At 41.4% G+C, this 14867-nt stretch overlaps 1 protein-coding gene across 4 annotated transcripts in view; it reads left to right on the plus strand.

Annotated features, from left to right (window-relative positions):
• Positions 1-14867, plus strand: part of PLCB1 (phospholipase C beta 1) — a 647197-nt gene that overhangs the window by 147636 nt on the left and 484694 nt on the right. The gene's annotated exons all lie outside the window — the stretch shown is intronic.

A 14867-nucleotide genomic window follows, 5' to 3' on the forward strand; every position in this document is an offset into this window, starting at 1 on the left:
CCACCCTATATGTAATGGTCCTATTTTCATATTATTTGGTATTCTGGCAAAATTTTTTTAAGATTTCATCCTAGTCGATGGAAGTATACATTATCTTTCTACTTCGTCTTGTTGTTTGGCCCCCTCCCACTCATGAGAGTCAGTGATTTGCTGAGGTTAACCCCAGAACAGACTCATAGGTTTCCAGGTGAGGTGGCTCATTTGGATGAAGGCAATTTTCAGAAGGGGTAACTATGAGCTGTGAGCAGCCAACACTCTCAGGAGCTGAAGGGTGGGACCAAGCAGGACCCACCGCAACCAGCAGCCAGCGTGTGACTCCTGTACTCTTCCATGTGAACTGTGTGTATGTGCTCTCTGCCCATTTCCCCCTTTGTTAATTAATTGTTAATTATTGGATAAGCAGCTGTTGAGTGCTTATTTTATGTCAGAGATCTGGAATATTTCTGAGAGATTTTCTTCAGTGAAACCCCAGAAATTATTTGCCAGAACTCTTTAAATTTAAGAAAGGCTCTCTTTATAATAAGGCCATTATCCTTTTATCTATTATATTTGTAATAAAATAACTTTCTAGTTTCCCTTTTTCCTTGTAACTATCTATATATGATGATTTTTGCCTAGAGAAGTTGAAAATTATTGTACTTTGAATTTATCAGTGGGTTTTTATTAAATACTTCTTCCATTTGCTTTATGTATTCAAAAAACACACACATCATCTATAAAGCTGATACTCAGAGCCATATTTTTATCTTATACTTCAATATTTACCTTTTTATTCTAGTAGGGATTTATTTTGAATTTTTATGACAGGCAAAATTTATAGTGCTATTTAAAAAATATTTCTTACCTGTTCATGTGTGGCTTTCTTTACCCTATACCCTAAGGGATCACACCTCAATGTTAAATATATTTATATATACTTAATATAAATGTATATTTGTGTATACAGACATTTGTATAATATTACATGAGGTACTATCATGTATTTGACACACTTTTATATTATATATGATATAATATTATTTGATATAATATGTGCATATAAAGCAATATACTTGTATATATACATTTAGCACAGAGTTTCAAGTATCAGGGATATTTAATAATTTAAAATTTGTGATTAAAGAAGGAGATAAGATGTTACCATCATATTGGTGGTAACTGTCACCCAAAATACTGCATTCTGTCCCCAGGAGCCTTGCTGAGCAAGTGGGGAAGGGACGGAGAGCCAGATGGCACCTGTGGTTTCATGTCCATGATTCCTACAGGGATGGAAAGCAATTACTCAGTACTGTTCCCCTGGGAGGCTGTCGACAAGGCAAGTGTGTTCTCGGCATTCATCTCTACAAGGTGTAATAATTAAGCCAACAGAATCATAGCATCTGTCTGATGGATGTACGAAGACTCAGCATGGACCCCCTTGGCTTGTTCATCACCTCAGCATCCCCTACATGAATTAGTAATTGCTCAGGGAATATATGGCATTCACATGTTATGATGATCTTTGTTTCATTACTGCCTAAGAAACCTAAGGTACAGGCAGCAGTTAAAAACCTGTTTACCAGTGAAGCTTAAGCATTGAGGGTTTAGGATGCTTCTACTGGTGCCACCCTTAAAAAAGATTTTAGATGGTTTCACCAAGAAGAGGCCACAGTTGGGGGAAAATGCAGACAACTGTAATTGAACAACAATAAAATAATTTACATAAAAGAGAGAAGAGTATGCAAGTATGTGCTGGATTTGGTTACTTTAATGCTTCTAGTTGACAGCAGCTTGCTAAGTGCACTATAAACTAGAGGATTCTGTGTTTGAGATGTAACTGTGTCCCTGGGGCTAGTGGCCAGTAAGCTGGGCAGCAGGGGACCAATCAGAACGCTGGAAATTCACGGCAAACCTTTAAGTCTGTGCTTTAGGTTTGTCCTCCACTCTAGCATTCCCATCAGGAGGCCAATAAAGATGGAAGTGGGGCTTTTTGCTACCCTGCTTCCTCTCCTGAAGGGGCATGGAGCCTACAAGCAAATGAAAAGTGTCTGCTCATATGAAGAGCCGAAACTCTGGCCCTGGAGTGCTGGCAGGGAAAGAAAATTCTGGAGAGAAAAGTTTCTGTCTTTTGTTGGGCTCCCTAGAGTCAGAATCGGACATGGGGATTCTCATGCAAGTGATTTATTGAGGGACTGTTCTCAGGAGAAATTGAGTGAGGAAATCGTGAGAATAGAGTAGGGCTGCAAGGGAAGCAAAGATGGAGCACGAGAGATCTCATCTCAGCCTGGTCCCACAGGAAGCTCTGGAGTAGGAATTGAACCACCTGTGCTCCAGCATGTGCTGGCTACCAGCAGCTTCCCCCTTCCAGGGGTGAGCACACACCCTTCCAGCCACCTCCAGCCAACGTGGTGCTCTTCAATTAAGGCAGTTCTCCTGAGTTCAGGGGGGAGCTCTCAGCCAGCACCTGCAGCATCTGCATGATGGGAGCACCAGCCCAGCAAAGGGGACCTGAGTGGGCATTGAAGAATCAGCTCCAGTTACCGATTTTACCTTCCTCTCTGTGCCTCCAGCAGTCATTCTAATGCTCTCTTACTCTCTATTGCCCTGTTTTATCTAGTCATAGCTCTTATCACTAGTGGAAATATCTGAGATATTTATATATTTACTGCTTATTTTCTGTATATTCTCCACTAGATTTCATAAGCCCCATATCTCATCAATATTGTATCACCACCTTCTACAACAGTGCCTGGCACATAGTAGTATGCGGGACATAACTCTTTGAATGTATGAGTGAATGAGTGGGGGGTGGGGTGAGGTAGGATGGCAAAGGGGCTTTCTGGGGGCCATCAGACACCTATGTAGTACCCAACTGTAGTGGACACTGTCAGTGCCCTGTTCACATTTTCGCAATCCTGGCTTCTTGGACCCGGGTTCCCCTTTCCCAGCTCCTGCATGCGTCCCTCCTAACACCTACTCCCTTTTTCAGAAGACAATCCTTGGGCTACTCTCCCAAGGACCAGGAGGGTCTGGAGGTTTCCTCATGGGGAGGTCTTCAGCCTGTCATTGACTCGGGTGGGATTATAAATGGCTAACGCCCAAGCCTCGAGGCTAGAAACACTGATAAAAGTTACACTCCAGAGTTCCCCACAGGACCAGGCCGAGATCGGGGCTCTACCTGAGATCAAAGCTTGCTGGCTTCTTTCTCTTCCCTACTCCATTTTGTTTCCCCCTCTCCAGCATCTGTTTTTCCCTTGAGCGTTGTGCTCATAAATCACACGCTTCTGTACGTTGCCCTCAAGGGTCTGCTGCTGGGAAATCGGATCTGTGACATCATCTAGGTCTGTCAGAAAGTCCTGAATCAAGTAACTACAAAGTCAAAGGCATATAAAAGTATGCCTGTGGTTTATGCCAGGAAAGAGTAAGGAAGCTTCTGGGGCAGTGTCACATTAGTTGAGATAATAATAGATAAAACCGACGGGGCACTTTCAGCCTATCCAGCTCTTCCTTAAGCACGTGACACGTGCGAAGTCAGTGCTACTCAGACTTTAATATGCACACAGATCCCCTGAGGATCTTGTTAAGGGGCAGAGTCTGGTGCAGTGGTCTGGTGCAGGGCCTGAGAAACTGCATTTCTATCCAGCTCCCTCCCCTTCCCCACCCCCCACCAAGAAGACTGATGTGCCGGTCTCCCAACCACACAGTGAGTAAGGGGTTAACTTATCATTCCTCACAACAGCTCTATGATGTAAATTCTATTACAGTATGCAGTTTACAGATGAGGAAAGTGAAGTACATACAAATTAATCACTTTTATTAAAATTACACTGTTGGTTAGAGGTGGAACCAGGATTTGAACCCACACAGCCTGGGCTCCCTATATGCCATCTCAGATGCTATCAAGGAAGGTCTTTCCAGAAAGGTGAAGTTATAATGGGGCTGACAGCCAGTAACCAAAAGCAGTGTGTCACTGTGTTTGATCTCACGACGAATACGTCCTTAATGCCACCCCCGGTGTGTTTTGGTTCTCAGAGAGACTGTTCCGCCGTCAGTTTCTCTTTCTTCCAGGCTCCCATGACTGCCACCCATGAGGCTGCTCTGCTCTGACAGTGTTTCCCAACTGCTTAAAAGTAACTAATGAGCGAGTACCAGTACCTAATAGAAGTGAGTGACAGCAGCTGTAATTTTTCAAAGATCACTTGATTTGTCTTTTGTGATTTTGTAACGTGTAAAACAACAGGGAACTAGAGATTTATAACCTGATTCACTCTAATTGATTTCTTGGCCTCCTTGGGTCTAATTAATTTTTTTCTATGTACCCTAAAATGGTGTAGTAGGCTTTCTAAAAGCTGTTAGAAGGCAGCTTTATCACAGTGTATGAAAAATTGAGACTTGGCTTTTATTGGGTAGGTAAATAGAAATTGATTTTGCTGTTGAGGTCGTGATAAGGAGGAGAAAGATTGACTGCAGATCTCAGCAGGGCCCCGGCATTACTCTGTCTTGGTTTGGGTTCCCACAGGAGCAGACTCTGAGACGAGGACTCCTGTGCGAATAGTTGGAAGGTGGTGCCAGGAACCCCCTGCCGGGAATGGGAAGTGAGAAGGGGAAAGAAGAGTCATTCGCACTAATGGTGCAATATCAAACGAGTTACAGCTTCTCTGGGAGACAGTCTTGCACTTCAGAGTAATTCCAGGCAAGGAACAAGGCAACTGGGGTATTTATTTACCATCACCATCAGTCCCGGGTGGAGGGCTGCTCCTTGGGGGAAACTGCTTCTGGGCACAGGCCGTGGCATCCAGAGAAACCCACACTCAGAGAAGTGCTTGTATTGGGGCTGTAGAGTTGGGCCTACGTGGGAATGGTCAATTCCAAGAGATTTTGTGCAAGGCACCTGCACCACCTGTTACAATGTCCTTACGTAAGTTGTGTTGCTTTGATATTTTTGTGCACCAGTGACTCCCCCACACCCCCAAGTTCGCAGCATCTTGGCACCTAACCTTGTGTGGAGCCTATAATCTGGACAACCTATGCCACTGACTTGAAGACATTTAACTAAGGCAGTTATCCATCTTACGTTTTATAATATAACACTGTGCCCAATTTAAAAGAATATATGTTAAATTAAAACTATTGATGTCATTACGCAGACTATAAAGTGCTTTGAGATTTTGTTCATCATTTATTTGGGATGCCCATCACGGGGACATGGCTTGGAGTGAACCCTCAGTAGCAATTAAAAAACCAGAGAATGCCCAGCAAAACTAAAAATTCAATAGAAGCCTCTGTGTTGCAGTAATTTTTAATGGGTTTAAAAATTTATCCTGAAAATACAACATTTACGTTTAGCGCTGTCAGAATGGAAGGAGGAGTAATAACAAAGGGCATTGCAGGCCGATCAGAACTAAATCCGCTCCTTCCCAGGATCTGCCTCTACGGGGTCATTACCTAGTTCTTCTGCCTGGCACCACACAGGCTGTCTTCCCCCCGCCAGGCCCACCTGCTCTTTGCTCATCTGTCTGTATTCTTCCTGCCCATGGGAAGGACAACTGAGCAGAGAGTGTAGTCACTGACTCCAGGCTCAAGGTTCAGGTAAGGCTTTCCTGGCTGGTTCTGTTGTCCCAACTGTAAAGCTACTCACAGAGGCTCAGGAGCAGCTAGTTATTAACCTGTACTCCTCAGCCCTTTGCTTGGGAGTAATGTGATTGTAGGGACACTGTAGACCAGGAGAATGATTTCAAGACCTATCTCTGATTTACTTTTTGATGTTTGGAAAGGTACATCCATGTTTGTGTGCTTCACTATATAACTCACGGACACATTTTCATTGTGTGTTAGTTAGCAAACCATAGTGTTCCCCATATGCCAGACAATATCCTAAGCACTTGGCAAATTGCCCTCATTTAGTCCTCATGTCTCTTCCATGAGGCAGGTGCTGTTTTATCCCCACTTTACAGGTGTGGACATTGAAGCACTGACAATTTATCATGGTGACATTCTCATGAAAATATTAAGATTGATAAAATGCATATATTAATTAATTTGACTTTAGGAGTCAAGAAAGTTAATCCTTCTCTCCCTCCCTGTCCCAACCCCAGATGGCTTTAGGAATGTTTCTCAATACATATTGGAGGGGTTTTCTGTGTTCTGTCTGAGTTATTAAAAGCATAGTGTTGTCCTGGTTTTGTTATAATGAGGGATAGGTTTTAATCTTAGCACAGAAGGGAGAAAATACCACAGAGTCAAAATTATCCTTAAAAATGCTTTCAAACACCTCAAAGTAATGCCACATGATTTTATGTGCACAACCCCTGATGGTAATTCTAAGGATGCCGAAGTTGTAGAACAAGAGAGCTTGACTGAAGAAAGAAACGAGAAGAAAGTCTACACAGACATTTGGGCTTTCAAATCAGCAGCTTTTAAGATAGCCATCTAATTCCTAGGGGTAAGTGGGGACTGGGCAAATGCATTAAAAAGTTTTTGCTTGCCTGCAGAGTTGATTCCTTTCTATTTTCACATTAAGCTTCTCTAATTTCCATGCCAGGTGATTGGTTTATTGTGATTGTGAGAGTGTTAACTCAAGCACGGTTGTGATTTGAGAGGCATTGTAGCCTAATGGTTTAGAAAAGGATCTCAAGATGCAGAAGACCTGAGTTTGACTCCCAGACTCTTTGTTCTTAGATATCTGAAACTGACAAATTACTTAAAGTATTTGAACCTCAGTTTTGTCGTCTGTAAGAAGGGCACATAATCTGTACCTACCTTATAGGACCAGCGTGAGGGTTAATTCCTCTATTGCACTTTGAAGGCTGCCTGGCACTGAGTAAAGATGCTCTGAGCATCAGGTATTGTTACTGTTCTGGAGGTAGAGGGTAATTTAAAGCATATGTGATGAGATGCAACTGTATAGTATTGTCCCTGCACCATGAACCATGATGAATGGACTTAATAAGGACTTGGTTTCATTACTTACAAGCCTGCAACCTAATCAAGTTACTCTACCTCCCTATGGCTGAATTTTCTCAACTGCAAAATGAGGGTATTATACTACTTTTCTCATAACATTATTATGAGCGTTTATCAATGTATAAAAACTCCTAAGATAGTGTCGGGGATTTTGTCTATGTGTTATTACTACTCTATCTCAGAACCTAATACAGAGTAGGTGTTCAATAAATATTTGATAGTGAAAGGACCATCAATGCCCACAGTGAGGAAGAACTTTTCACATTAAAGTGCCAACTTTTGGTTGATAATCTGGTTCCGAAGATATGTTATTTGGCCTTAGCATGAACTGGTTTCATATGTGGTCATATTCATGATTGTTACCTCTGATCCATGAGAAAAGTTTCTAAGTTTTGAGAAGCTGTGAAGCTCATGATGGTGGATACGAGTTTCCCAAAATTCTCTTTTGCTTGGAAGCATACATTTATCCTTGGCAACAAGTCTTGTCAGTTGTTTACCTTGAGGTGATCGCCTCCCTTCATTTATTTTTGAGATGTTCACCACGTACCCAAGTCTGAATAACCCTAGTTCACCTGTCAGTCATTCCTTCAGGTAAAAATGATGTTACATGAGAAGAATGATGACTTTAGTTCAAAACTCAAATAATCCCATAAGTGCTTCTGTACACTGTGTGAGTAACACTCCTGCATACTTCCCAGTTTGCCATACAGAATATCTTGAAAAAACACATGCTCTTAAGAGTCAAGGTTTACCAAAATTGATATTTTTTCCTGTTTTAAGGAGGACATTCTTAGGCGAGTGTGACGATTCTGATGCCTTCTGGTGCACTAGAAATTTGGCGTCATCATCCTGATGTGTGTGAAGGTGCCAGCAGTGTTATCCACCATTGCTCTTGTACAACGTGCAAATGACAAGAGAGTGAAAACAGGAATAGCCTCCTAGTATTGCATTTTGACCTTGGGGAACCTCGGAAAGGGTCTTAGGGAAACCCAGTGGTCTGTGGGCTGTGCACTGAGCTGTAGACGCATTCAGTGGGCAAAACTGGCAGACTCTGTTGTTAATGAATGAAGGGATGAAAGGTATAGCAGAGTCAAGAATGGCTTGCTGTTCCATTGCAGAGCAGGGGGAGACTAGACAAGGAGTAAGTTTGTGGTAGAAAATATTACTTCCATTTCGGGGCATGAAGTAGCTGGAAGTAATTCTGTTTGAATTGCTCATCTGAAGACTTCTTGTGCAATTCTTTATTCAAGAAAGATTTATAGAACACCCACTTTGTCCTGGGGACAATAAGAATGTGTTTCATTCCAAACTTTTTTTCATGCAGAAGTCATTTTTTCTTGGGGAAATTGTAAGCTTTCTTAGAGAATAACCTAAATAATATATTTAGAAAAAGGTTTTTATGATCCTATCACAGTGCAAGGCAATGACAACGTACCCCAGTTTACGAAAGTTGACATCTCCTTCCTGCCTCCCCACAGTGACCTGCAGTTTTTCTTTATCCCTGGTCAGATTAACATACACCCATATTCTAACCTTCATCATTAATCAGGGAAATCCAAACTCTACAGTGAAATGTTGCATTCTCAATAGATTGGTGAAAATTAAAAAGTCAGGCAGTACCAAGGGTTGAATGTAGTGTATATTACCCAGAGTGCTTGTAGTCTGCTAGTTAGGAGAGTAAATTGTTACTGCCGCTTGGAAAACAATTTCATGCTATTTTGTATTAAGTGAGTGTTACATTCCCTACTATTCAGAAACATTACTTTTAGGGATACATTCTACCAAAAATCTAGCACTGGTACACCAAAATAACTCTACAACGAAATGGATAGTAGTGCATGCTCATATGGGGAAGAAAAGGTGGGAGGGAGAAATCTAAATGACCATCAGGTGGAGAATAAATAGGTGTGAGCCCTACGCTGGAATATAGGTCAATGCAATGAATGGTATTGGTGAACCTCCATGTTTTCTGTTGGAGAGGGGTGTAAATGGGTGTTTATTATGGTGATTCAGAATATACTCAAGTGTATAATATACTGTACTATTATACTTGTGATAAAAATAACATTAAAATATAATAGGAGGAAAAGTTTCCTTGTTAAGCTTTTATATCAACATTCAGTCATTTTTGTATTTTCACATTATATTGCAAATGTGAGTTTGTTTGCATGCTTCTTCATAATTATGGGAGCTACCAGGGCGAAGACCTGATTTTAGTCATGTTTGTATCCTGTTTTATTTTAAAGAATTTCTGGGATGTGTTATGCACTAGATAAATATATGTTTGCTGACCAAAAGTATTAATCTAAATGAATAAACTGATTCCACTGATTTTTGAGTTATGTTTTTGGCCTAAGGACATTATCATTTGATTACTGGTCAAAAAATAAATAAAATCTTCAGTTGTTATATTTTTCATATATTGGCTTTTACATAAATATTGTGAGATTTTTATTTTACCCACATACACACAAAACAAGGAAGAATGGCTTTTTTTATATTTGGTTTAATATGATGTTCAACCTAATAAGGCAGGAAATAAACTCAACTTTTTCTCCATAGGAGAAAGATTGCTGAGCCATTTTGACTAAGTGTATTGAGTGAGTTTGCCTCAATCAAATAATACAGGGAATTGACTGAGATAGTTACTACAATTATTCTCATGCTAAGGCCAGCTGTCAGAACAATACCACATTTTTAAAAACAAATAGGTGGTGGTTTGTCAGTAACTAGCCATTGAATGTGTCGATCTAATTACTGCAGTTAGGCCTTGCTGTAGCTTGACAGGAGACCTTCTTCCAAGTTTATTCAGTGCAGTGGGGGGTGTGTGTGTGTAGTGTACCACCCGTCCTGCAGAATTGTCTGAAGTCGTTTCCCGTGGCCTACCAGTGTTGTTGGGGGAATCGCACAGATTACCGTTGTCCTCTTTTCTCTCTGTGTCCTCTTCAATCTTCAGAGAGCCATGACAGTGGGGAATAGGGACAAGGGTGTGCTCCCCGAGAACTGGAAGTTCCCTACAAGTTTACTGGCCTGGAAAACTTCTTTTAGGTCCCTCTTCCCACTAACTTTGCAGTTGTAAGCAGTGTTTTGAGGTGAGAGGAAAGATTATATGAGGAAAACAAGGGAGGAAAACGAGGCGGCACATGCCTCGATATTTTCTCCCGAATTACGCCTTCTTGTTTTGTGTCCCTTCCTCTGAATGTTTTGGTAAGTCAGCCAAGGTGTATCCAGCCTTTACTCATCTTATTCACCTACCAACAAATCATGGTGCAGCTGGAAGATTTCTGGAGCAATTTGGGGGCAGGTCCAGAGAAGTGTCATAAAAATGCCCAATAGCTTTACATATTTTGTAGCTTCATCCAGACATTATTTATATGTGATGAAGCAGTGATATGTTTGAGTAACCATTTATATGGAAGATGAGAGAGTTGAAAACTTTATCTTTTGACATAACATAATTTCTACTCATATAGGGGGGTGGGCAAAAGTAGATTTACAGTTGTGAGTACATGAAACACAATTTATGCTTGTATTATTTATTCATCCATTCTTGTATTATTTATTATTAACTTATTTTTCCCACCCCTGGACAGCCAGTTATATAAATGTATAGTGTATAGGATTTTCCCTTGTCGTGAAAGGATTTGGGTGACATGAGTTTACATAGACACACACACATTTGTGTGTGTATTATGTTTATATATGGATGTGTATATATATTACATTGTATGCATATATATAAATTTGTGTGTATATATCAATATATATATATATCACTTGACATTTTTCCCCTATATTGAAAACTGTCAGCCTTTCCCTTTCCCTGCAGGAGAGATGAATTTAAATGCAGAAAAGGTGATTAGTCATGTTTGTGGCATTAGTGTTCAATATCTAGTCAACACCAAAGCAGTATAGGAAAGAGCCACTAAACATCATGTTCTCTTTAATTGTTTATTGATGGAAATTTTGAAGGGGAATGGGAGAAAATGGAAAAGGGCAACTTAATGCCAGGTAATAATTATAACCACTGAGGGATGGCTGAGAGTGAATGCTATTGATTGGCAAAAGAAAGCTTTCTTGGGAGTCTGAGGATGTTGGCATCGTTAATTCACAACCATTGTGAAGGATTTTAAAAGGTGAGGTACAGACACTGCTGTTAGAAATAAAAGCAATACATTTTTCAGGAAGGTTTGTGGCAGCCTATTCAGTCAAGAGCTATTAATTTCAGTGCATCCTGCCTGTGTTACTTGAGCAGCACCCCAGAGAGGCCACCTTCACTCCTCATCCTCATCCTTCATTTGCTGTTTTTCTAGCTTAGTAGCTTTCTCTTCCTTCTGTTACCAGAAGCTCCCCTGCGTGATTTTACAGCCTCATGTGCTTCTCATTGGCCGTTTCAAATCACGGCCCCACTGAATGCCTGTTCTGTCTAATAAGATGAAACAAGAAAATGAATCAAGATCCTCAAGCTCAACACTCAGAAGAATTAATGATAAAGTCTGCATTCTCCTTTCAAGAGCCCTTGCGACTCACAGGTGCTCCAGGCAAAACCTACACCTTTTGTATTCCTGTTCCTCAAACTATTTACTATTTTAAGAAATATTACCTTGGCCATATTTCTAATATTTATTTTTAAGCTGATAATACTCTAAAGTAAATGTACAGAAAAGGTTTTATTCACTGATTGAACAAAGAGTTCTGTTTAGAAGTGTGGAATCTGGACTGTTTTTTTTCAGCATGGAATGAACCCGGGTGAAGTACTGATTCTTTATTCATTCGAGTATTTGAATCTTGTTTTGCTTTTGGTTTTTGTTTGTACATTTTTTTTGCTCAGAAAAATAAATAATTGCATGTGAAAACCATCTATTTTTTAACCTCAGAAGTAGTTATTCATCACCTTTTGAATTCAAAGCTCTGCTGTTATTACACAACACACAGGGATTTAAATGCAGTGAAGCATTCACAACAGCCAAACAGATGCCTGGGGCGTGTGTTATGCTAATCGAAAGAGCTGTCTGAAATACCACTATAACTATGAACCTGCTTCATGAGAGAGAGACAGAGAGAATATTTATGAATGTTTATTCATTTATTTATTTTTTTTACTAAAGAAATAACAAAAGGGAGACTGTCACACTTCCAGGGCAAAGCCCCACTCACTCACTGGAGCAGCCATTGCTGCCTGCTCCATCCCACCACTGCCGCTTTCCGGATCCCCCTTCTCTCCGAAGTGTGTCCGCGTGTCCTCTGATGGAAGTCAATTAAGACGCTTTTCTTTGACTAGTCTCCTTTTTAGACTATTCCACCCATTACCTGACCAACATACAAAGGCTTAGGACCCAAGCAACCCAATAATGATGCCTTAACACAGTATTTTGAATTTTTGTTTCTAATGAAGTTGCAGTAAAACCTTATTTTATCATGTACCTCAGCATATCGATAAATACCCCCCACCCACCCACACCACCCACCCACACACACACACACACACACACACACACACACACACACAAAACTTTTAGGCTCAGTCCTTTTCCATTCTCAGTCAGCATTATTGCTTAAGGTCATATCATTCAGTTTCACGGATGGAGATATATCCATGGTCCACTCCCGAAGTCATATCACCATTCCTCCACCTTCCCCTTTTGCTTTCCAGCCTGTCTGTCTCACATTGCAAATTAATGTCTCTCTTCTACCCTGAGAGAGAGACATTCCTCGTCTCAATCCTCATCTGCAACTGAATTCTTTATTTCACACACGCCACATACTGCTCCTCCTCCATCCTTCCTTTTCAATAAATTCCAAAGTTGTCTATTTACTTACCCAAACTGTCATAGATACCGAGGTATCATCCTTGGGTATCTTTTAGACTGTCTCATCTCGCTACCTGATCTATCACAATGTCCTATTGATGTTTCATCCAATATACAATACACCTAGAATGCACTTGCTTCTCTCTATTTTCACTTTCTTTTATAGTTCAAGGGCCTTCCTGGCTTTTCTTGCATTCTTCCTCCTCAGGACTTAGCTTTATTGTCACCTTATGTATCAGTTATCTCCTACCACATTAATACTTTATAACAACCACAAAACCTCATTGCCATACAGTACAACAGTAGGCCCTTGTTCACAAATTTAGAGGGTGGGGTTCACCTTGACAACTCTGCAGGACTTGGCTGAACTCACAAGTCTGACCCTCAGCAATCTGCTGGCTGAGCTAGGATAGCTTCAGCTAGGAAGAGGGGGTGACTGGGTTCTTCCCCATGTCTCATCCCGCAGCGGGCTAGCTAGAGAATATTCCCATGACGGGTGGCAGAGGTGCAAGAACACAAGTAGAGACACCAAATGTTTTTCAGTATTCTGGTATGTCACATCTAGTATCATGTTGGCTGGAGCAAATCACATTTCTGAACTTGGGGTTAAGGGGCAGGGTATTAATACTTGGCTTCCTGAGTGGAGATCTGCAGGTTCCATGGTCAGGGCCATGGGCAGAGGGAGGATGATGAATTGGGGCTATTAAAGCAATCAGTCTATCACATTAGTTCAGAGAGGCCCTTACCCCCCCCCAATTAGAGTCTCACCTTCCCCACTTATCCTCTCTCACAGCACCCTTTCTATTACTTTATAGCCATGCTTACAAGTGGTTATTTTTAATACCTGTTTGCTGCCCAAATCTGTTATCTCTGTGATAATGGAGAGAAAGGAATTTTCTGTCGCTTACTCATTTGGAACCTAACATGATGCCTGGCTCATCCTAAGTGCCTGATAAATGTCGGATGTTTCACAGGAAAGAATCAGCAGCAGAGATCTCAGGGTGTCCCAGGCTAGGGTGCTGTTTCCATCTGCAGGTAGAGATAAGGACTTCAGGTCAGTGAATTGGCCCTTCTACCATAAGGCTCCTGATAACATGAGCCTTTTGAGTGATGACCAGTTACTAAGGCTGTGACTGTTCCATACCTCTCTCCCTGGGCCAAGTTGGGGGCAGGCGTTAGTACTACAACATTGTTTTCAGAAGGGCCTTCCCTGCTGCTCTCTGGTCTCTGCTTGTTAAACTGCTGGATAGAACCACAGGAACTAGTCAAAGGAGCTGGAGAAACCCTCCTCACTTCCTGGAAATTCAGCTCTCCTGGGAGTGTAACCTAAAGCAATGTATACCCTGCTAATGGCATATTAGGCAGTATCATCTTCCATTCTAAAGGCAGCATTATTGTTACCGACCTTTCTTGCTGTTCAAAGAAAACAGGCTCCTTCCAAAATGCTCAGCTTTGTACCTCACAATTTAATAGTCAAAGCATTCTCTCTGTCTATCGTAAAAGGTTTTTAGGATAATTCACTGAGAACTGGGAAGCACGGAAAGATCCATAATACTTTTTCTGCCAAATAGTGAATGCAAACCTCATTAGTACAATTGAGTACAACTCCATGGATTCAAAAGGAATCTAAATCCTTTGAGAAAAAAGGCAGCCAGAACCCCAACTCACTGACTCCACCAAGACCTGCCACGAGGCATCCTCTCCCATCCTCCACACACCAGACAAAGGAAGCTCCCGCTGCTGCTGGATCAAGATCCCCATCACCCTGCTGCTCATGCTGTTTCCACCATCTGGAATATCCTCTCCCACCTCTCCCGCCAACCCGGAGCCTACTCGACATCTAGGTACTAGGTATTACAGAAATTGAAAATGTGCATACGCTTCGACTCAGTAGATTTGTTTTGAAGGGTTTAGTCTAAGGGTATAAATTGGAGCTGTGCTTTGGGATCTCATGGCAATACCTCAGGACATCAGCAGTATTATGTCACCTCCAGGAGTTGGGATTTGGCGATCGAGAATGTGGCTTTGGCATCAAGGCACTTGGATCACATCATTCGCTGGCTAAATTGGCCAAATCACTTAACCTTTATTGCCCTGACTGTCTCATACATAAAG

The sequence above is a fragment of the Desmodus rotundus genome, chromosome 6, assembly GCF_022682495.2.
Source record: "Desmodus rotundus isolate HL8 chromosome 6, HLdesRot8A.1, whole genome shotgun sequence".
NCBI classification, from domain to species: Eukaryota; Metazoa; Chordata; class Mammalia; order Chiroptera; family Phyllostomidae; genus Desmodus; species Desmodus rotundus.